Source organism: Denticeps clupeoides, unplaced genomic scaffold, assembly GCF_900700375.1.
Source record: "Denticeps clupeoides unplaced genomic scaffold, fDenClu1.1, whole genome shotgun sequence".
In the NCBI taxonomy this organism is placed as follows: Eukaryota; Metazoa; Chordata; class Actinopteri; order Clupeiformes; family Denticipitidae; genus Denticeps; species Denticeps clupeoides.
The window spans coordinates 1-21,391 of NW_021629804.1; the positions used below are offsets into that span (position 1 = coordinate 1).

Below are 21,391 nucleotides of genomic sequence, written 5' to 3' on the forward strand. Positions count from 1 at the left end.
CAAGGCCGGCTGGTTAGAGCGTGGTGCTAATAACGCCAAGGTCGCGGGTTCGACCCCCGTACTGGCCACAACTCATTTAATGTGTTTTGACAGGACTTACGCATTAGAGACAAGGCAACTGCTATTCCTGATTGACGGATTTGCTTGCGTCCAGGATTTTTACATCGTGCAGATGACAGGCTTTGGACATGCTAGCTCTGATGTGCTATGTATTAATCACATGCTTCACTAAGAAAAACTAATCAAAGATAAAAAGGAACCGTGGAGAATGCGGGCATCGATCCCGCCACCTCTCGCATGCTAAGCGAGCGCTCTACCATTGAGCTAATTCCCCTGTGACAAGAAAACATGCAAGAAATTTTGGGAAGACTATAAACAGGGATCAAACGGACTCATGCATTGGATTTTGGCATGTCGAAAAAAGCCAAGGTGCCTTTTTTTTTACATTCGGCACCATTAAGAAAAAAACCTTACAGGGAATTTGAGTAAGGGCACCTTATGAGGGCGTAAACAGTTGGGAATCACATCCAAAAAGCAAAGGGATTGAACATGTTTCATTGCCAATGGTGGTTATAGTGACGGGAAAATTAGATATAAGACACAGATATTATCCATTGTATTGAAGGGAAGGTTCTGTGCCCGGCTAGCTCAGTCGGTAGAGCATGAGACTCTTAATATCAGGGTCGTGGGTTCGAGCCCGACGTTGGGCGTCTGTCTTGGGAAAAAATTTTTCCAATTAGGGATGCCTTCATTCGGAAAACATTTGAGTAATTCCAGCAACAGATTGTACTTTTTTCGTGTATGTAGCACTGCTGTGCTGCGTTGTATAAAGGTGCTTAAATTAAGAAAAAATTATCAAAATGAAACATGGAGAACGCAGGCATTGATCCCCGTATTTCTCACACAGTAAGCAAGCGCTCTAGTATTTCAGCTAATTGCCTTATGATAACGAAGGGGAAAAACAGTTTCGGGAAAACTACATGCAGGGATTAAACAAACTCTTGCATTTTGTACCAAGACTCTTGGACACTGAAGCTGTTAATCAATCGTCCAAAAGCGTCAAAGCCTTAATCTTAACAAGGCCGGTTAGCTCAGCTGGTTAGAGCGTGGTGCTAATAACGCCAAGGTCGCGGTTCGACCCCCGTACTGGCCAAACTCATTTAATGTTTTGACAGGACTTACGCATTAGAGACAAGGCAACTGCTATTCCTGATTGACGGATTTGCTTGCGTCCAGGATTTTTACATCGTACACATGACAGGCTTTGGACATGCTAGCTCTGATGAGCTATGTATTAATCAAATGCTTCACTACGAAAAACTAATCAAAGAAAAAAGGAACCGTGGAGAATGCGGGCATCGATCCCGCTACCTCTCGCATGCTAAGCGAGCACTCTACCATTTGAGCTAATTCCCCCTGACAAGAAACCATGCCAAGAATTTTGGAAGACTATAAACAGGGATCAAACGGACTCATGCATTGGATTTTGGCATGTCGAAAAAGCCAAGGTGCCTTTTTTTTTACATTCGGCACCATCAAGAAAAAAACCTTACAGGGAATTTGAGTAAGGGCACCTTATGAGGGCGTAAACAGTTGGGCTCACATCCAAAAGGCAAAGGGATTGAACATGTTTCATTGCCAATGTGGTTATAGTGACGGGAAAATAGATATAAGACACAGATATTATCCATTGTATTGAAGGTAAGGTTCTGTGCCCGGCCAGCTCAGTCGGTAGCGCCTGAGACTCTTAATCTCAGGGTCGTGGGTTCGTGCCCCACGTTGGGCATCTGTTTTGGGAAAAAAAATTCCAATTAGGGATGCCGTCATTCGGAAATGGCGTCAAAGCCATTTAATGTGTTTTGACAGGACTTACGCATTAGAGACAAGGCAACTGCTATTCCTGATTGACGGATTTGCTTGCGTCCAGGATTTTTACATCGTGCAGATGACAGCTTTGGACATGCTAGCTCTGATGTGCTATGTATTAATCAAATGCTTCACTAAGAAAAACTAATCAAAGATAAAAAGGAACCGTGGAGAATGCGGCCATCAATCCCGCTACCTCTCGCATGCTAAGCGAGCGCTCTACCATTTGAGCTAATTCCCCTGTTACAAGAAAACATGCAAGAAATTTTGGGAAGACTATAAACAGGGATCAAACGGACTCATGCATGGATTTTTGGCATGTCGAAAAAAGCCAAGGTGCCTTTTTTTTTACATGTCGGCACCATTAAGAAAAAAACCTTACAGGGAATTTGAGTAAGGGCACCTTATGAGGGCGTAAACAGTTGGGGCTCACATCCAAAAAGCAAAGGGATTGAACATGTTTCATTGCCAATGGTGGTTATAGTGACGGGAAAATTAGATATAAGACACAGATATTATCCATTGTATTGAAGGGAAGGTTCTGTGCCCGGCTAGCTCAGTCGGTAGAGCATGAGACTCTTAATCTCGGGGTCGTGGGTTCGAGCCCCACGTTGGGCATCGGTTTTGGGAAAAAATGTTCCAATTAGGGATGCCTTCATTCGGAAAACATTTCAGTACATCCAGCAACAGATTGTACTTTTTTCGTGTATGTAGCACTGCTGTGCTGCGTTGTATAAGGTGCTTAAATTAAAGAAAAATAATTAAAATATGAAACATGGAGAACGCAGGCATTCATCCCCGTTATTTCTCGCACAGTAAGCAAGCGCTCTAGTATTTCAGCTAATTGCCTTATGATAACGAAGGGGAAAAACAGTTTCGGGAAAACTACATGCAGGGATTAAACAAACTCTTGCATTTTGTGCCAAGACTCTTGGACACAGAAGCTGTTAATCAATCGTCCAAAACCGTCAAAGCCTTAATCTTAACAAGGCTGGTTAGCTCAGCTGGTTAGAGCGTGGTGCTAATAACGCCAAGGTCGCGGGTTCGACCCCCGTACTGGCCACAACTCATTTAATGTGTTTTGAAAGGACTTACCCATTAGAGACAAGGCAACTGCTATTCCTGATTGACGGATTTGCTTGCGTCCAGGATATTTACATCGTGCAGATGACAGGCTTTGGACATGCTAGCTCTGATGTGCTATGTATTAATCAAATGCTTCACTAAGAAAAACTAATCAAAGATAAAAAGGAACCGTGGAGAATGCGGCCATCTATCCCGCTACCTCTCGCATGCTAAGCGAGCGCTCTACCATTTGAGCTAATTCCCCTGTTACAAGAAAACATGCAAGAAATTTTGGAAGACTATAAACAGGGATCAAACGGACTCATGCATTGGATTTTGGCATGTCGAAAAAAAGCCAAGGTGCCTTTTTTTTTACATTCGGCACCATCAAGAAAAAAACCTTACAGGGAATTTGAGTAAGGGCACCTTATGAGGGCGTAAACAGTTGGGGCTCACATCCAAAAGGCAAAGGGATTGAACATGTTTCATTGCCAATGGTGGTTATAGTGACGGGAAAATTAGATATAAGACACAGATATTATCCATTGTATTGAAGGGAAGGTTCTGTGCCCGGCCAGCTCAGTCGGTAGAGCCTAAGACTCTTAATCTCAGGGTCGTGGGTTCGTGCCCAACGTTGGGCATCTGTTTTGGGAAAAAAATTCCAATTAGGGATGCCGTCATTCGGAAATGGCGTCAAAGCCATTTAATGTGTTTTGACAGGACTTACGCATTAGAGACAAGGCAACTGCTATTCCTGATTGACGGATTTGCTTGCGTCCAGGATTTTTACATCGTGCAGATGACAGGCTTTGGACATGCTAGCTCTGATGTGCTATGTATTAATCAAATGCTTCACTAAGAAAAACTAATCAAATATAAAAAGGAACAGTGGAGAATGCGGGCATCGATCCCACTACCTCTCGCATGCTAAGCGAACGCTCTACCATTTGAGCTAATTCCCCTATGACAAGAAAACATGCAAGAAATTTTGGGAAGACTATAAACAGGGATCAAACGGACTAATGCATTGGATTTTGGAATGTCGAAAAAAGCCAAGGTGCCCTTTTTTTACATTCGGCACCATCAAGAAAAAAACCTTACAGGGAATTTGAGTAAGGGCACCTTATGAGGGCGTAAACAGTTGGGGCTCACATCCAAAAGGCAAAGGGATTGAACATGTTTCATTGCCAATGGTGGTTATAGTGACGGGTAAATTAGATATAAGACACAGATATTATCCATTGTATTTAATGGAAGGTTCTGTGCCCGGCTAGCTCAGTCGGTAGAGCATGAGACTCTTAATCTCAGGGTCGTGGGTTCGAGCCCCACGTTGGGCATCTGTTTTGGGAAAAAAATTTCCAATTAGGGATGCCTTCATTCGGAAAACATTTGAGTACATCCAGCAACGGATTGTACTTTTTTTTTCGTGTATGTAGCACTGCTGTGCTGCGTTGTATAAAGGTGCTTAATTAAAGAAAAATAATCAAAATATGAAACATGGAGAACGCAGGCATTGATCCCCGTTATTTCTCGCACAGTAAGCAAGCGCTCTAGTATTTCAGCTAATTGCCTTATGATAACGAAGGGGAAAAACAGTTTCGGGAAAACTACATGCAGGATTAAACAAACTCTTGCATTTTGTGCCAAGACTCTTGGACACAGAAGCTGTTAATCAATCGTCCAAAGCGTCAAAGCCTTAATCTTAACAAGGCCGGTTAGCTCAGCTGGTTAGAGCGTGGTGCTAATAACGGCAAGGTCGCGGGTTCGACCCCCGTACTGGCCGCAACTCATTTAATGTGTTTTGACAGGACTTACGCATTAGAGACAAGGCAACTGCTATTCCTGATTGACGGATTTGCTTGCGTCCAGGATTTTTACATCGTGCACATGACAGGCTTTGGACATGCTAGCTCTGATGTGCTATGTATTAATCAAATGCTTCACTAAGAAAAACTAATCAAAGATAAAAAGGAACCGTGGAGAATGCGGGCATCAATCCCGCTACTCTCGCATGCTAAGCGAACGCTCTACCATTTGAGCTAATTCCCCTGTTACAAGAAAACATGCAAGAAATTTTGGGAAGACTATAAACAGGGATCAAACGGACTCATGCATTGGATTTTGGCATGTCGAAAAAAGCCAAGGTGCCTTTTTTTTTTACATTCGGCACCATCAAGAAAAAAACCTTACAGGGAATTTGAGTAAGGGCACCTTATGAGGGCGTAAACAGTTGGGGCTCACATCCAAAAGGCAAAGGGATTGAACATGTTTCAATGCCAATGGTGGTTATAGTGACGGGAAAATTAGATATAAGACACAGATATTATCCATTGTATTGAAGGGAAGGTTCTGTGCCCAGCCAGCTCAGTCGGTAGAGCCTGAGACTCTTAATCTCAGGGTCGTGGGTTCGTGCCCCACGTTGGGCATCTGTTTTGGGAAAAAAAATTCCAATTAGGGATGCCGTCATTCGGAAATGGCGTCAAAGCCATTTAATGTCTTTGACAGGACTTACGCATTAGAGACAAGGCAACTGCTATTCCTGATTGACGGATTTGCTTGCGTCCAGGATTTTTACATCGTGCACATGACAGGCTTTGGACATGCTAGCTCTGATGTGCTATGTATTAATCAAATGCTTCACTAAGAAAAACTAATCAAAGATAAAAAGGAACCGTGGAGAATGCAGGCATCAATCCCGCTACCTCTCGCATGCTAAGCGAACACTCTACCATTTGAGGTAATTCCCCTGTTACAAGAAAACATGCAAGAAATTTTGGGAAGACTATAAACAGGGATCAAACGGACTCATGCATTGGATTTTGGCATGTCGAAAAAAGCCAAGGTGCCTTTTTTTTTACATTCGGCACCATCAAGAAAAAAACCTTACAGGGAATTTGAGTAAGGGCACCTTATGAGGGCGTAAACAGTTGGGGCTCACATCCAAAAGGCAAAGGGATTGAAAATGTTTCATTGCCAATGGTGGTTATAGTGACGGGAAAATTAGATATAAGACACAGATATTATCCATTGTATTAAAGGAAAGGTTCTGTGCCCGGCTAGCTCAGTCGGTAGAGCCTGAGACTCTTAATCTCAGGGTCGTGGGTTTGAGCCCCACGTTTGGCGTCTGTTTTGGGAAAAAAATTTCCAATTAGGGATACCTTCATTCGGAAAACATTTGAGTACATCCAGCAACAGATTGTACTTTTTTTTTCGTGTATGTAGCACTGCTGTGCTGCGTTGTATAAAGGTGCTTAATTAAAGAAAAATAATCAAAATATGAAACATGGAGAACGCAGGCATTGATCCCCGTTATTTCTCGCACAGTAAGCAAGCGCTCTAGTATTTCAGCTAATTGCCTTATGATAACATGCAGGGATTAAACAAACTCTTGCATTTTGTGCCAAGACTCTTGGACACAGAAGCTGTTAATCAATCGTCCAAAAGCGTCAAAGCCTTAATCTTAACAAGGCCGGTTAGCTCAGCTGGTTAGAGCGTGGTGCTAATAACGGCAAGGTCGCGGGTTCGACCCCCGTACTGGCCGCAACTCATTTAATGTGTTTTGACAGGACTTACGCATTAGAGACAAGGCAACTGCTATCCTGATTGACGGATTTGCTTGCGTCCAGGATTTTTACATCGTGCACATGACAGGCTTTGGACATGCTAGCTCTGATGTGCTATGTATTAATCAAATGCTTCACTAAGAAAAACTAATCAAAGATAAAAAGGAACCGTGGAGAATGCGGGCATCAATCCCGCTACCTCTCGCATGCTAAGCGAACGCTCTACCATTTGAGCTAATTCCCCTGTTACAAGAAAACATGCAAGAAATTTTGGGAAGACTATAAACAGGGATCAAACGGACTCATGCATTGGATTTTGGCATGTCGAAAAAAGCCAAGGTGCCTTTTTTTTTTACATTCGGCACCATCAAGAAAAAAACCTTACAGGGAATTTGAGTAAGGGCACCTTATGAGGGCGTAAACAGTTGGGGCTCACATCCAAAAGGCAAAGGGATTGAACATGTTTCAATGCCAATGGTGGTTATAGTGACGGGAAAATTAGATATAAGACACAGATATTATCCATTGTATTGAAGGGAAGGTTCTGTGCCCAGCCAGCTCAGTCGGTAGAGCCTGAGACTCTTAATCTCAGGGTCGTGGGTTCGTGCCCCACGTGGGCATCTGTTTTGGGAAAAAAAATTCCAATTAGGGATGCCGTCATTCGGAAATGGCGTCAAAGCCATTTAATGTCTTTTGACAGGACTTACGCATTAGAGACAAGGCAACTGCTATTCCTGATTGACGGATTTGCTTGCGTCCAGGATTTTTACATCGTGCACATGACAGGCTTTGGACATGCTAGCTCTGATGTGCTATGTATTAATCAAATGCTTCACTAAGAAAAACTAATCAAAGATAAAAAGGAACCGTGGAGAATGCAGGCATCAATCCCGCTACCTCTCGCATGCTAAGCGAACACTCTACCATTTGAGGTAATTCCCCTGTTACAAGAAAACATGCAAGAAATTTTGGGAAGACTATAAACAGGGATCAAACGGACTCATGCATTGGATTTTGGCATGTCGAAAAAAGCCAAGGTGCCTTTTTTTTTACATTCGGCACCATCAAGAAAAAAACCTTACAGGGAATTTGAGTAAGGGCACCTTATGAGGGCGTAAACAGTTGGGGCTCACATCCAAAGGCAAAGGGATTGAAAATGTTTCATTGCCAATGGTGGTTATAGTGACGGGAAAATTAGATATAAGACACAGATATTATCCATTGTATTAAAGGAAAGGTTCTGTGCCCGGCTAGCTCAGTCGGTAGAGCCTGAGACTCTTAATCTCAGGGTCGTGGGTTTGAGCCCCACGTTTGGCGTCTGTTTTGGGAAAAAAATTTCCAATTAGGGATACCTTCATTCGGAAAACATTTGAGTACATCCAGCAACAGATTGTACTTTTTTCGTGTATGTAGCACTGCTGTGCTGCGTTGTATAAAGGTGCTTAAATTAAAGAAAAATAATTAAAATATGAAACATGGAGAACGCAGGCATTCATCCCCGTTATTTCTCGCACAGTAAGCAAGCGCTCTAGTATTTCAGCTAATTGCCTTATGATAACGAAGGGGAAAAACAGTTTCGGGAAAACTACATGCAGGGATTAAACAAACTCTTGCATTTTGTACCAAGACTCTTGGACACTGAAGCTGTTAATCAATCGTCCAAAAGCGTCAAAGCCTTAGTCTTAACAATGCCGGTTAGCTCAGCTGGTTAGAGCGTGGTGCTAATAACGCCAAGGTCGCGGGTTCGACCCCCGTACTGGCCACAACTCATTTAATGTGTTTTGACAGGACTTACGCATTAGAGACAAGGCAACTGCTATTCCTGATTGACGGATTTGCTTGCGTCCAGGATTTTTACATCGTACACATGACAGGCTTTGGACATGCTAGCTCTGATGTGCTATGTATTAATCAAATGCTTCACTACGAAAAACTAATCAAAGAAAAAAGGAACCGTGGAGAATGCGGGCATCGATCCCGCTACCTCTCGCATGCTAAGCGAGCACTCTACCATTTGAGCTAATTCCCCCATGACAAGAAAACATGCAAGAAATTTTGGGAAGACTATAAACAGGGATCAAACGGACTTATGCATTGGATTTTGGCATGTCGAAAAAAGCCAAGGTGAATTTTTTTTTACATTCGGCACCATCAAGAAAAAAACCTTACAGGGAATTTGAGTAAGGGCACATTATGAGGGCGTAAACAGTTGGGGCTCACATCCAGAAGGCAAAGGGATTGAACATGTTTCATTGCCAATGGTGGTTATAGTGACGGGAAAAATAGATATAAGACACAGATATTAACCATTGTATTGAAGGGTAGGTTCTGTTCCCGGCTAGCTCAGTCGGTAGAGCATGAGACTCTTAATCTCAGGGTCATGGGTTCGAGCCCCACGTTGGGCGTCTGTTTTGGGAAAAAATTTTCCAATTAGGGATGCCTTCATTCGGAAAACATTTGAGTACTTCCAGCAACAGATTGTACTTCTTTCGTGTATGTAGCACTGCTGTGCTGCGTTGTATAAAGGTGCTTAAATTAAAGAAAAATTATCAAAATATGAAACATGGAGAATGCAGGCAATGATCCCCGTTATTTCTCACACAGTAAGCAAGCGCTCTAGTATTTCAGCTAATTGCCTTATGATAACGAAGGGGAAAAACAGTTTCTGTTCCAAGCTTCAAAGCATTCCAAAGACCTCCTGTCTGGCCCCACCTTCACAATACACAATCACGCACACACTTAAAACATATTGTCTGTATCTTGTGCTAGGAATATGTGATTATAAGTGGATCCCGTATATGCACGCGTTGTGTGTACGTTCCCTTGTATGAATTATACTAGTTACAACTTTCTATTGTGCATTAGGTAAACTTTAATTACCTATAATTAAGTGTATAAGTGTATCTCTACTTTCCTACCTCCTAAAGGTCCCTTTCTTGGTGTCAGAAGGAACTTCTCTTTACTACTGGAACAGTGATCCATACCATGTGATCACAAAATACATCATACAATTTCTATAAGGTAGAAATTGTAACTGCAACAAACTACAGTCTCTCTCTGGACCAGCCATAAACATTCCGGTCAGTCGTAAACCCAGACAAAGGGAACTTCTCCCGCCAAAATGTCACACTTGTGATTGGCTATTCAGGCCACATGATGGGCGTGCCAGAAAACATTCAAAAAGGAGCGTCACACAGGCACGAATGCTCAGAACTTCTCTTCTTCCTTCCGAGACACCTTTTCTTTCAACACTTTGTTACTCTTTGGCAATATTTACCTTCAAGGAGAACCTCCAACGCCAGACCTACGGATCAAGGATCGTGACCCTACAGCATCAGGACTCTTTGCATGAAATAAGGACCAATGCAAGTAACTATGCACGTCTAAACCCCTTTTTAAGGTGAACATAAGAATTCTCTGACGATTCTCATTAGGCTGTGGTAAATTGATGTGTAATACTGCCATTCTCTTTTCATCACTTTCCTTTACCCTGTATGTATATGTTTGTCTAATTGTTGTATGTTAGCTATAGCCGTGTTTATTAAATTCCTTAAATTCACAATCGTTTGTTTCTGTGTGCTGCTCACATCTGGAGTCACTGAACGTTTGACCCTTTAAGTTTACATGCTAAATTACTGCTAGCAGGCACAGTGGGAAAGCTACCTTTCCTGGCAAGAGGGGGGGATAATCATTCCCAGAATTGATAAATAATTATATTATCTGCTCCGTGGACGGACAGATCAAGTAATTGTAACAGTAATTCTGCTACAGCTTATCCCCAAATCTAGTCTAAATGTTTATTACTAATTATAACCAGTTATAATTAATTCTAGATATTTCCTCTTGAGCTAATTCGTTACATTTAATGGTGGAGAATGCGGGCACGTTCAAAACTTATTTTGTGAGCAAACTCAGTAACAATCTTTTTGTGTTTTTATGCATGCTTAAAGTGAGGCAAGTCTCACTCTCGTGATTGGTTGGTTCAAGACCACCCCCATTACTGTACTTCAACAGCCATTGTCTGTTAAAGTACACAACCATTAGTTCATAATATTAAAATTGTGCTGTAAAGACGAAGAAATCTCTTTGCTGTACATTTTAATATTATCAGATCGCCTGTTGGAACGAAGAAATCTTCCTTCATCACGATAAAGATTGATTTGAGCGACGTTCCTCTTGTCATCTTTTTATAGGCCTTATTCGTAAATGAGAGCCCTAAATGCATATGTGTAGAAACAGCTAAGGAACCCTGTTTTTAATTGTTAGTGTGTAAGAGGCGGCGAAGAAATCCTGCCCACACATTGCTGTGCAACTAACTGCATTTGTGTAAAAACGGCGAAGAAATCCCGTTTTTAATTTTTAGTGTGTAACGGCAGCGAAGAAATCCTGCCACACACCCCTTTTGGTGCAGCTAAATTGCATTTGTTTTAAAGCAGCGAAGAATTCCTGTTTTTAATGGTTAATGTGTGAAAGGCAGCGAAGAAATCCTGCCACACCCTGTCTAACACTCCTAAATTCCAACTCCACCCCCTCTGTTCTAACCCTTGGGGCTCACCCACGCCACCTTGTGGCCGGTCTCAGTAGGTGGGTTTTCTTGGTTGGTTGGCCTAAGCCTGCCAGTTTATCTGAAAGGCTTAGTCTGACTCTTTGCCTCTTAACTTGATTCTTGTTATTACTGAGTCAAGCCTCTCTCTCTCCTGTTTGGATTTATTTAAATTTTAGTCTAAACAGTGTTTGAATTTAAATTTAGAATCGATTTCTATGTTCTACACCTGTGTGTTTACTTATAGGTAGTGCTCCTACCAATCCTATACCTCTCCTCTGTGTTTGGCGTATTTGTTTGTTTGTCTTCACCTGGTTTCTGTTTGTTCACCAAACCTTTGAGAATCATCAGGGAAGGCTGAGTAATACATTGACAACCCAAGCTGCCAAAGTCTTAAGACTGTCACGCAGTCAAATCTAAGTACTATAGGCGCAGTCATTAACACTGGTAGGACTTGCATTGGTTTTGTTTTGTGCTGTCCCTCTCTCGCTCCCTTTCTCTCCCTCTCTCGCCTGACCAGCAAGCCAACATGTCTCGATCATCCAGCCCTGAGGCCCACTGGGATCGTCTAGAAGTCTGGCTGAACGCCCTGACTAGCAATCTTCTTCATGAACCCACCGGGGACCTGCAGAACCTGAGCCAAGAGCAGATTGACGACAACCTGAGCATCTTGATGGCCCGCGATCCGACGCAGGACTACAGCCACAAGGAGCTGGCCAAGATCACCGCATCACTGGCTCACAACCTCCTCGGCCAGGCAAAGCTGAGTGAAGCAACAATCCACCACCAGGAACGGCGGACTGCAGCACTAAAGCTTCAGGATGAGAGAGCACAGAGGAATCTGACGCTCGTTCGAAGACAACTGGAGCAACTGGAGACTCAGGACAGGACAGCACACAAACAGCACCCAGAGCTACAGGAGGAATTGGAGAGACTCCAGAACGCCTTGACTGATCTCCGCGCGGACACAGCACACCGGGAAGAGCAGGAAAAGGACGCCAGAGAAGAGCTGAGGGAAGAACTCAACGAGGCTAAGACCCTCCTGATGAGAGCAGAGACTGAACTTAAAGAAAGAGAAGCCTGGGCAAGGGCCTGTGAGGGCCACCTGCAAACTGCCCGGGCCGAGGTCAGTACTCTGTCCCAACAAAGAGACTATCTGAAAGATGAACTTGACACAGTTCGCAGAGAGCTCAAACACTCATACAGACTGCAAGGTGACCCTGAAAGAGAGATACACCCCACAGAGTTTCCCCTAACCAGCAGCAAAAGGGAGGAGAGCCCAGTGCTCAGGACATCACCTGCCAGCATCCCAAACCCCCCGCCAGCAGCAAGGGGGTGGGAACCCTCTCAAAGACTACATTCCAGTCATGGCGTGTCAACCAAGGAACTGGATAAGCTGGCGAGGAACATTCCTATTTTCACTCCTAACCCTGCAGGAGGCCATGATGTCCACTCATACCTCGATGATGTGGACTTCCACTTGCAAACTGTCGCTAACGCTACCACACGCGACAGACTTTATCTACTCAGAATCACTGCTAGCCGTGAGGTGCGCAGTTTCCTGGACCGACAGCCAGAGAGCGTCAAAGGGGATCATCAGCAACTGCAGCAAGCGCTAATCAGGGAGTTCTCCGACCCAGAGTCAGAGCATGGACTGATCACTGCCATGGACCTTAAACAGGGCAGACAGGAAACCACGCAAGCCTACTACAACAGACTCCGACAGGCCTACTTCGGAGCACGCAACGAGCCAGGAATGGAGGACGATTTCAATTTCAGATCCCTGTTCCTCCGGAACCTGCACCCCACAGTAAGTCACTATCTGGGGGTTCTGGCATGCCCACGGACGATGTCCACCCAACAGCTGAGAGACTTGGCCCACAAGGCCTTCGCCAAACAAAGAGCTGTCTCGGAAAAGACAGCGAAGACCCACACCATCTATCCTATCTCCACTCAGAGTGCAGAACTCACTCTAGAGGGCGCCGAGCAAAGCCACCATGACAACAGATGGTCACGAACCTTTCCAGCCAACAGGGGGCAGCGTGGACATGACGGGGCCCGACACAAACACCAAACTGGTCATTCCGGAAGATCCTGGGACAGGTCACAACCACCCCCCAACCCAAGGGATGAAGCCACATGGGAAGGAAAGAGACGACCCAGAAGGAGCCAATTTTCAGCAACACAAGCGTCAAGATCAGATTGGCAGCAGCCGAACCCTTCTCAACACTCTCTGGATCAGTCCAGATTTAAATCACCAGCAGGACCAAACTGGGAAGCCACATCTGAAGCAGCAGAGATTATGAGAGTTTTGAAGGAACTCCTCCAGGAAAGGCACCACAGGGGGGACAAAAAGGATGAGTCAGATCAGGCATGACTAAGCGTGCAGTCTGACCCTATCACCCAATCAAAGTCCCCTCAACATAATCCTCCCAACCAACTCAAACATAATCCTCTGCTGACCACAGAACGAGAGGCCCCACCACCAGGTGATGACATCACGCGACCACCGCAGATGATTACAGAACCACCAGAGCCAGCCAATTTCCAGCATCACGCCTCAAGCCAGGACCTTGATGTACCTGGGAGTGCTGTCTTGGTGGTCTGCCTTCCGGAAGAGTCACGTGAGACCGGTCCTGACTGCTTACCGATTACCACACAAGCCCCAATACCAAGACTGTTGGGGAACCTAATTGAAAGGGGGGTAGCCAAGAAACTGTACCTGACCACCACTTTGGAGAATGAGGTAAGGCTAGAGGCCCTGGTGGACACGGGAGCAGACCTGACTCTGATGTCAGCCCAGCTTTTCGACAGACTTCAGATTGCTGCCAAGAGACAGAATCGAACTCTCGAATATAAGAACTGTGTGCTGAACGTACAATCATACAGCCAAAATGATGTACAACTAGAACAACTAGCTCCCATTCACCTAACCATCGGCCCTATGACCTTAGTACACCCGGTGTACATCTCTCCATTTGACACATACCCTCTCCTTATTGGAAAAGACCTGCTAGACCGCTTTGAGCCCCTATTGGACTTCAAACATCTAAAAATTTGGGCTCAAGTGCGAGAACCTCTGCCTCCTCAGTCACCAAGATCACGCCAGACAGACTGCCAGGTCACAAAGGCCACAGAAGGTCTCGCCAACAACTGCGGGAACACACCGACCCAAGAGCAAGGTTCAAGGTCATCACTATGCACTTTCCAGCTGGCTACAGCAGGTGCACTACACGGCGAGTTATGGCATCCACCTGCCCACCCACCCACCCTTAATGTGGCTGCCATAACCCGCAGCAAACAGACTCTGCCCACTTCAATGACCACCTCACAGCCGCTTACGCTGGCTCCTCAAATCACCACCATGGACATTGCTGACATGCAGGCCTCTGACCCAGCTATACACACTATCCCTCACCACCTCTCTGACCCCTCCAACCGCCCTATCACAGCTGCACAAATGGCCAATACGCCAACCCTCAAAGCACTACTCAACGTGAAACCTATGCTGTGTGTGATGCACAATATTCTTGGGTACTGCCCTGATGACATCACTGCGCCAAGGCTTGTGGTGCCACAGTGCCTAAGGGGGGTCATGCTAATATATGCTCACGACACACCAAGCGCGAGACACCATGGCACAAGTACCACGTATGAGACACTAGAACAAGCGGCATACTGGCCCAGCATGCAGCAAGATTTGGCAGAGTATGTGAAAGAATTCTTTCCTTGTTACCAATTCCAACCAACAAAAACAAACCACAGAGCCTCACTGCAGCGCAGAGGAGTCACATCTCCTTGGTCAGACCTCCAAAGTGACTGGGTTGGACCCCTGCCTAGGTCAACTAGAGGCTACAAGTATTTCCTCACAGTCGTATTCCAGTTCACAAAGTTCGGGCTGCCACTGAGAGTCAACTCAGACAAGGGCACCAACTTCACAGCTGAGATTATACAGCAAACCTGGAAACTTCTGGGAATACAAGTACACCTGCTATACCAACCAGGAGACACCAACTACACCACTCACCAGTACCTTGAGGAACCGCACCGGCATTTGAGAACCGCATTTGCTTTTGCCCAACAACGACTCCAAAAGAGTGCAGACGGCCGGAAAGCATATTACAACTGGAAGGCATCACACCAAGAACTGGACGTGGGTGACAAGGTCTGTTATTACTGCAACATACAACCGCCTCAGACATCCTCTCATCGGCTGTCAAAGGAATTTCCTCCACACTGGACTGGACCGCATGAGATCATGGACAAACTCTTTCCTGTCGCATACCAGATCAAGCAAAGCCGTGGACAGAAAGAACCAGCGTTCAAATGGTTCCATCGTAACCAGATCAAGAGACATGTGGCTTCTGGCAGGGAAAGACAAAGGGGGGTGCTGCTGTGGCTGTCCTTGCTATGCCTCCAGCTAACCAGAGGACAACCACAACCTGAGATCACATCCCCAGGTCCAGCATCCGGCATTGCACTGAGGGACCAACATGGACTTCTCATCACCAACGACCATAACCCTCAAGTATACCTGGCGTTGTACCACCTTCCGAGCGATGAGTACCAGTCCGAGGTGGAACTTCCATCTTTCTTCAAGGATCACAGTCTCACCCTGGAGCCCGAATTGGAACCGAGCATTGAGGAAGGGGGGCCTCAGATAATTGATATCACCCCAATCGACACAGCCCTCCAAGCATTGTCTAGGCAACCTGTCCAGACCAACTTCCCTGTTGCCCGATCCTGGACTGCGGCCGACACAGCTCTTTGCCTCGCCACAGTGATCGGTTACACCCTAACTCTCGGCCTTGCCTTCGTCCTGTTTAACAGAGTAAATTTGGTGCAAAGGTCCATGAACCGGTGCACGGCTGCATTTCCCCGGACCTTCAAGAAAAACCGCCGTAGGAGAGTACCCCAGGCAGAGGCAGTGCTGAACTTGACCAAGGGGAACACCCGGATGGAAGACCCAAAGGCTTGCTGATCCACCTGCTATCTGACTTACAGGATCCATCTGTCATCCCACCTTCATGATCCAATGTGTCTGATAAGGTTTCTAGTTGAACACTTTTCAGCCACAAGGGGGGATTTGTAGCGTCTGCGTAGGATCACAGATGGTTGATATTCAAAGAACCTTTTAACCTTTGACATTTACATACCAATTACAACCCTGGACCCTCACTCTGATCGTCCCGTCTTCCCCCACTGTCACAAATGTAGCGTCTGCGTAGGATCATAGATGGTTGATCTTCAAAGAACCTTTTAACCTTTGACATTTACATACAAATTACAACCTGGACCCTCAGCCTGATTGTCCCGTCTGCCCCCACTGTCACCAAGACGATGCGAAGCAGACGGGGTCTGCAAACTGCTCATCGGGGCTCCAAGCTTCAAAGCATTCCAAAGACCTCCTGTCTGGCCCCACCTTCACAATACACAATCACGCACACACTTAAAACATATTGTCTGTATCTTGTGCTAGGAATATGTGATTATAAGTGGATCCCGTATATGCACGCGTTGTGTGTACGTTCCCTTGTATGAATTATACTAGTTACAACTTTCTATTGTGCATTAGGTAAACTTTAATTACCTATAATTAAGTGTATAAGTGTATCTCTACTTTCCTACCTCCTAAAGGTCCCTTTCTTGGTGTCAGAAGGAACTTCTCTTTACTACTGGAACAGTGATCCATACCATGTGATCACAAAATACATCATACAATTTCTATAAGGTAGAAATTGTAACTGCAACAAACTACAGTCTCTCTCTGGACCAGCCATAAACATTCCGGTCAGTCGTAAACCCAGACAAAGGGAACTTCTCCCGCCAAAATGTCACACTTGTGATTGGCTATTCAGGCCACATGATGGGCGTGCCAGAAAACATTCAAAAAGGAGCGTCACACAGGCACGAATGCTCAGAACTTCTCTTCTTCCTTCCGAGACACCTTTTCTTTCAACACTTTGTTACTCTTTGGCAATATTTACCTTCAAGGAGAACCTCCAACGCCAGACCTACGGATCAAGGATCGTGACCCTACAGCATCAGGACTCTTTGCATGAAATAAGGACCAATGCAAGTAACTATGCACGTCTAAACCCCTTTTTAAGGTGAACATAAGAATTCTCTGACGATTCTCATTAGGCTGTGGTAAATTGATGTGTAATACTGCCATTCTCTTTTCATCACTTTCCTTTACCCTGTATGTATATGTTTGTCTAATTGTTGTATGTTAGCTATAGCCGTGTTTATTAAATTCCTTAAATTCACAATCGTTTGTTTCTGTGTGCTGCTCACATCTGGAGTCACTGAACGTTTGACCCTTTAAGTTTACATGCTAAATTACTGCTAGCAGGCACAGTGGGAAAGCTACCTTTCCTGGCAAGAGGGGGGGATAATCATTCCCAGAATTGATAAATAATTATATTATCTGCTCCGTGGACGGACAGATCAAGTAATTGTAACAGTAATTCTGCTACAGCTTATCCCCAAATCTAGTCTAAATGTTTATTACTAATTATAACCAGTTATAATTAATTCTAGATATTTCCTCTTGAGCTAATTCGTTACATTTAATGGTGGAGAATGCGGGCACGTTCAAACTTATTTTGTGAGCAAACTCAGTAACAATCTTTTTGTGTTTTTATGCATGCTTAAAGTGAGGCAAGTCTCACTCTCGTGATTGGTTGGTTCAAGACCACCCCCATTACTGTACTTCAACAGCCATTGTCTGTTAAAGTACACAACCATTAGTTCATAATATTAAAATTGTGCTGTAAAGACGAAGAAATCTCTTTGCTGTACATTTTAATATTATCAGATCGCCTGTTGGAACGAAGAAATCTTCCTTCATCACGATAAAGATTGATTTGAGCGACGTTCCTCTTGTCATCTTTTTATAGGCCTTATTCGTAAATGAGAGCCCTAAATGCATATGTGTAGAAACAGCTAAGGAACCCTGTTTTTAATTGTTAGTGTGTAAGAGGCGGCGAAGAAATCCTGCCCACACATTGCTGTGCAACTAACTGCATTTGTGTAAAAACGGCGAAGAAATCCCGTTTTTAATTTTTTAGTGTGTAACGGCAGCGAAGAAATCCTGCCACACACCCCTTTTGGTGCAGCTAAATTGCATTTGTTTTAAAGCAGCAAAGAATTCCTGTTTTTAATGGTTAATGTGTGAAAGGCAGCGAAGAAATCCTGCCACACCCTGTCTAACACTCCTAAATTCCAACTCCACCCCCTCTGTTCTAACCCTTGGGGCTCACCCACGCCACCTTGTGGCCGGTCTCAGTAGGTGGGTTTTCTTGGTTGGTTGGCCTAAGCCTGCCAGTTTATCTGAAAGGCTTAGTCTGACTCTTTGCCTCTTAACTTGATTCTTGTTATTACTGAGTCAAGCCTCTCTCTCTCCTGTTTGGATTTATTTAAATTTTAGTCTAAACAGTGTTTGAATTTAAATTTAGAATCGATTTCTATGTTCTACACCTGTGTGTTTACTTATAGGTAGTGCTCCTACCAATCCTATACCTCTCCTCTGTGTTTGGCGTATTTGTTTGTTTGTCTTCACCTGGTTTCTGTTTGTTCACCAAACCTTTGAGAATCATCAGGGAAGGCTGAGTAATACATTGACAACCCAAGCTGCCAAAGTCTTAAGACTGTCACGCAGTCAAATCTAAGTACTATAGGCGCAGTCATTAACACTGGTAGGACTTGCATTGGTTTTGTTTTGTGCTGTCCCTCTCTCGCTCCCTTTCTCTCCCTCTCTCGCCTGACCAGCAAGCCAACATGTCTCGATCATCCAGCCCTGAGGCCCACTGGGATCGTCTAGAAGTCTGGCTGAACGCCCTGACTAGCAATCTTCTTCATGAACCCACCGGGGACCTGCAGAACCTGAGCCAAGAGCAGATTGACGACAACCTGAGCATCTTGATGGCCCGCGATCCGACGCAGGACTACAGCCACAAGGAGCTGGCCAAGATCACCGCATCACTGGCTCACAACCTCCTCGGCCAGGCAAAGCTGAGTGAAGCAACAATCCACCACCAGGAACGGCGGACTGCAGCACTAAAGCTTCAGGATGAGAGAGCACAGAGGAATCTGACGCTCGTTCGAAGACAACTGGAGCAACTGGAGACTCAGGACAGGACAGCACACAAACAGCACCCAGAGCTACAGGAGGAATTGGAGAGACTCCAGAACGCCTTGACTGATCTCCGCGCGGACACAGCACACCGGGAAGAGCAGGAAAAGGACGCCAGAGAAGAGCTGAGGGAAGAACTCAACGAGGCTAAGACCCTCCTGATGAGAGCAGAGACTGAACTTAAAGAAAGAGAAGCCTGGGCAAGGGCCTGTGAGGGCCACCTGCAAACTGCCCGGGCCGAGGTCAGTACTCTGTCCCAACAAAGAGACTATCTGAAAGATGAACTTGACACAGTTCGCAGAGAGCTCAAACACTCATACAGACTGCAAGGTGACCCTGAAAGAGAGATACACCCCACAGAGTTTCCCCAAACCAGCAACAAAAGGGAGGAGAGCCCAGTGCTCAGGACATCACCTGCCAGCATCCCAAACCCCCCGCCAGCAGCAAGGGGGTGGGAACCCTCTCAAAGACTACATTCCAGTCATGGCGTGTCAACCAAGGAACTGGATAAGCTGGCGAGGAACATTCCTATTTTCACTCCTAACCCTGCAGGAGGCCATGATGTCCACTCATACCTCGATGATGTGGACTTCCACTTGCAAACTGTCGCTAACGCTACCACACGCGACAGACTTTATCTACTCAGAATCACTGCTAGCCGTGAGGTGCGCAGTTTCCTGGACCGACAGCCAGAGAGCGTCAAAGGGGATCATCAGCAACTGCAGCAAGCGCTAATCAGGGAGTTCTCCGACCCAGAGTCAGAGCATGGACTGATCACTGCCATGGACCTTAAACAGGGCAGACAGGAAACCACGCAAGCCTACTACAACAGACTCCGACAGGCCTACTTCGGAGCACGCAACGAGCCAGGAATGGAGGACGATTTCAATTTCAGATCCCTGTTCCTCCGGAACCTGCACCCCACAGTAAGTCACTATCTGGGGGTTCTGGCATGCCCACGGACGATGTCCACCCAACAGCTGAGAGACTTGGCCCACAAGGCCTTCGCCAAACAAAGAGCTGTCTCGGAAAAGACAGCGAAAACCCACACCATCTATCCTATCTCCACTCAGAGTGCAGAACTCACTCTAGAGGGCGCCGAGCAAAGCCACCATGACAACAGATGGTCACGAACCTTTCCAGCCAACAGGGGGCAGCGTGGACATGACGGGGCCCGACACAAACACCAAACTGGTCATTCCGGAAGATCCTGGGACAGGTCACAACCACCCCCCAACCCAAGGGATGAAGCCACATGGGAAGGAAAGAGACGACCCAGAAGGAGCCAATTTTCAGCAACACAAGCGTCAAGATCAGATTGGCAGCAGCCGAACCCTTCTCAACACTCTCTGGATCAGTCCAGATTTAAATCACCAGCAGGACCAAACTGGGAAGCCACATCTGAAGCAGCAGAGATTATGAGAGTTTTGAAGGAACTCCTCCAGGAAAGGCACCACAGGGGGGACAAAAAGGATGAGTCAGATCAGGCATGACTAAGCGTGCAGTCTGACCCTATCACCCAATCAAAGTCCCCTCAACATAATCCTCCCAACCAACTCAAACATAATCCTCTGCTGACCACAGAACGAGAGGCCCCACCACCAGGTGATGACATCACGCGACCACCGCAGATGATTACAGAACCACCAGAGCCAGCCAATTTCCAGCATCACGCCTCAAGCCAGGACCTTGATGTACCTGGGAGTGCTGTCTTGGTGGTCTGCCTTCCGGAAGAGTCACGTGAGACCGGTCCTGACTGCTTACCGATTACCACACAAGCCCCAATACCAAGACTGTTGGGGAACCTAATTGAAAGGGGGGTAGCCAAGAAACTGTACCTGACCACCACTTTGGAGAATGAGGTAAGGCTAGAGGCCCTGGTGGACACGGGAGCAGACCTGACTCTGATGTCAGCCCAGCTTTTCGACAGACTTCAGATTGCTGCCAAGAGACAGAATCGAACTCTCGAATATAAGAACTGTGTGCTGAACGTACAATCATACAGCCAAAATGATGTACAACTAGAACAACTAGCTCCCATTCACCTAACCATCGGCCCTATGACCTTAGTACACCCGGTGTACATCTCTCCATTTGACACATACCCTCTCCTTATTGGAAAAGACCTGCTAGACCGCTTTGAGCCCCTATTGGACTTCAAACATCTAAAAATTTGGGCTCAAGTGCGAGAACCTCTGCCTCCTCAGTCACCAAGAT

General features: G+C 45.7%; 15 non-coding genes across 15 annotated transcripts; 11 read left to right on the top strand and 4 right to left on the bottom strand.

Annotated features, from left to right (window-relative positions):
• Positions 1-262: 262 nt before the first annotated feature.
• Positions 263-334, bottom strand: trnaa-agc (transfer RNA alanine (anticodon AGC)). The gene has a single exon. It is a non-coding gene; the product is annotated as a tRNA-Ala (tRNA).
• A 303-nt stretch (positions 335-637) lies between these two features.
• trnak-cuu (transfer RNA lysine (anticodon CUU)) lies at positions 638-710 on the top strand. Its single transcript has one exon. It is a non-coding gene; the product is annotated as a tRNA-Lys (tRNA).
• Positions 711-1,080: 370 nt separating this feature from the next.
• Positions 1,081-1,153, top strand: trnai-aau (transfer RNA isoleucine (anticodon AAU)). The gene has a single exon. It is a non-coding gene; the product is annotated as a tRNA-Ile (tRNA).
• A 190-nt stretch (positions 1,154-1,343) lies between these two features.
• trnaa-agc (transfer RNA alanine (anticodon AGC)) lies at positions 1,344-1,416 on the bottom strand. Its single transcript has one exon. It is a non-coding gene; the product is annotated as a tRNA-Ala (tRNA).
• Positions 1,417-2,411: 995 nt separating this feature from the next.
• Positions 2,412-2,484, top strand: trnak-cuu (transfer RNA lysine (anticodon CUU)). The gene has a single exon. It is a non-coding gene; the product is annotated as a tRNA-Lys (tRNA).
• A 371-nt stretch (positions 2,485-2,855) lies between these two features.
• trnai-aau (transfer RNA isoleucine (anticodon AAU)) lies at positions 2,856-2,929 on the top strand. Its single transcript has one exon. It is a non-coding gene; the product is annotated as a tRNA-Ile (tRNA).
• Positions 2,930-3,820: 891 nt separating this feature from the next.
• Positions 3,821-3,893, bottom strand: trnaa-agc (transfer RNA alanine (anticodon AGC)). Its single transcript has one exon. It is a non-coding gene; the product is annotated as a tRNA-Ala (tRNA).
• A 302-nt stretch (positions 3,894-4,195) lies between these two features.
• Positions 4,196-4,268, top strand: trnak-cuu (transfer RNA lysine (anticodon CUU)). The gene has a single exon. It is a non-coding gene; the product is annotated as a tRNA-Lys (tRNA).
• Positions 4,269-4,640: 372 nt separating this feature from the next.
• On the top strand, positions 4,641-4,714 carry trnai-aau (transfer RNA isoleucine (anticodon AAU)). The gene has a single exon. It is a non-coding gene; the product is annotated as a tRNA-Ile (tRNA).
• Positions 4,715-5,981: 1,267 nt separating this feature from the next.
• On the top strand, positions 5,982-6,054 carry trnak-cuu (transfer RNA lysine (anticodon CUU)). Its single transcript has one exon. It is a non-coding gene; the product is annotated as a tRNA-Lys (tRNA).
• A 344-nt stretch (positions 6,055-6,398) lies between these two features.
• trnai-aau (transfer RNA isoleucine (anticodon AAU)) lies at positions 6,399-6,472 on the top strand. Its single transcript has one exon. It is a non-coding gene; the product is annotated as a tRNA-Ile (tRNA).
• A 1,266-nt stretch (positions 6,473-7,738) lies between these two features.
• trnak-cuu (transfer RNA lysine (anticodon CUU)) lies at positions 7,739-7,811 on the top strand. The gene has a single exon. It is a non-coding gene; the product is annotated as a tRNA-Lys (tRNA).
• A 372-nt stretch (positions 7,812-8,183) lies between these two features.
• trnai-aau (transfer RNA isoleucine (anticodon AAU)) lies at positions 8,184-8,257 on the top strand. Its single transcript has one exon. It is a non-coding gene; the product is annotated as a tRNA-Ile (tRNA).
• Positions 8,258-8,450: 193 nt separating this feature from the next.
• Positions 8,451-8,523, bottom strand: trnaa-agc (transfer RNA alanine (anticodon AGC)). The gene has a single exon. It is a non-coding gene; the product is annotated as a tRNA-Ala (tRNA).
• A 303-nt stretch (positions 8,524-8,826) lies between these two features.
• trnak-cuu (transfer RNA lysine (anticodon CUU)) lies at positions 8,827-8,899 on the top strand. Its single transcript has one exon. It is a non-coding gene; the product is annotated as a tRNA-Lys (tRNA).
• The last annotated feature ends 12,492 nt before the right edge of the window (positions 8,900-21,391 follow it).